We start from the raw sequence: 1,144 nt of genomic DNA, 5'->3' as shown, positions 1-1,144 counted from the left end.
ATATCCCTGTATATTAATATACATATCACTATATGGGAGCTCTGGTAGCATAGTGGCTAAGACACTTGCCTGCTAACCAGATGGCTGGTGGTTCAAACCCACCAGCCACTCCTTGGAAGGAAGGTTGGGCAATCCTACTTCCGTACTGATACTGCCTCGGAAACCCAAGGAGGGTTCGCTATGAGTCGGGCCGACTCGACAGCACATAACAACAACAACAACAACATATATTAATAGAATCATTTGACATTATATTAATATGAGATTATAATATTATATGGTTACATTATATATTATGTCTACATAAAAGAAAATATATTATATCTACATAAAAGTGCTTGAAAGGATATTGTTAACTTTGATTGCACCTTGGAGGTTGTGGAACTGGAGTGGGATGGAAACTTTCTTTTCACTGTATTTCCCTTCCTAACCACTTAACTATAGTTCCAGGTATATATGTTATTTATTAAACATTTAAATGAAGTCAGCGTCATTGTAAGTATTAGTTTAGGGCCAAAAATCTAGTATAAAATGCAAAATTTATTGATTGAATTTTTTACATATTTACTCTAAGTTATATCCTCTTTTAATTAAATTTTTAAATTAAATTTCAATAAACATTTACTGTGCAACTGGCATACCCTGCTCAGTACTGTTGTTGACACTGGAGATTCACAGAGCAATACATCCTACTTTTTTATCTCAAATATGGTATAACTAACAGAGAGGAGCATTTCATAAATAATTTAGGACTAATTTCAGATCTCTAAAATAGCTAGCAAAGTGCATGGTGACCTGTTGGAGGCTCACAGTTAGAGGTTTACAGATGTGGGTTTACTAACAACTCTGCCCCTTATTAAATGTCATCTCAGGTAAATTAATTACCCAGTTTCTTCATTTGTAAAATGGAGCTATAGTAAAGTAGTACTTACTTCATGGCATTGTTTTGATGATTAAGTGATATATAATGCCAAAGGGATTAGGTGAGGAGGGGAAACTCAGGCCCGCCCAGAGTAGCAGGCCGGAAGAGCAGGAGAAGGGGGATAAAACCCAGGAAGCCAAAGAGAAGAGCAATCAACTGAAGGGATTAGGTGAGGAGGGGAAACTCAGGGACACCCAAAGAAGCAGGCCAGAAGAGCGGGAG

The 1,144-nt window shown here is 37.2% G+C and overlaps 1 protein-coding gene across 1 annotated transcript in view; it reads left to right on the top strand.

Annotated features, from left to right (window-relative positions):
• Nucleotides 1–1,144, top strand: part of DCDC2 (doublecortin domain containing 2) — a 337,396-nt gene that overhangs the window by 135,326 nt on the left and 200,926 nt on the right. The window lies entirely within an intron of this gene.

Source organism: Orycteropus afer, unplaced genomic scaffold, assembly GCF_000298275.1.
Source record: "Orycteropus afer afer isolate SDZICR_OR568_19922 unplaced genomic scaffold, OryAfe1.0 scaffold00255, whole genome shotgun sequence".
NCBI lineage: Eukaryota > Metazoa > Chordata > Mammalia > Tubulidentata > Orycteropodidae > Orycteropus > Orycteropus afer.
The sequence above is the reverse complement of the archived record's forward strand: the minus strand, read 5'-3'. Positions and strand labels throughout refer to the sequence as shown.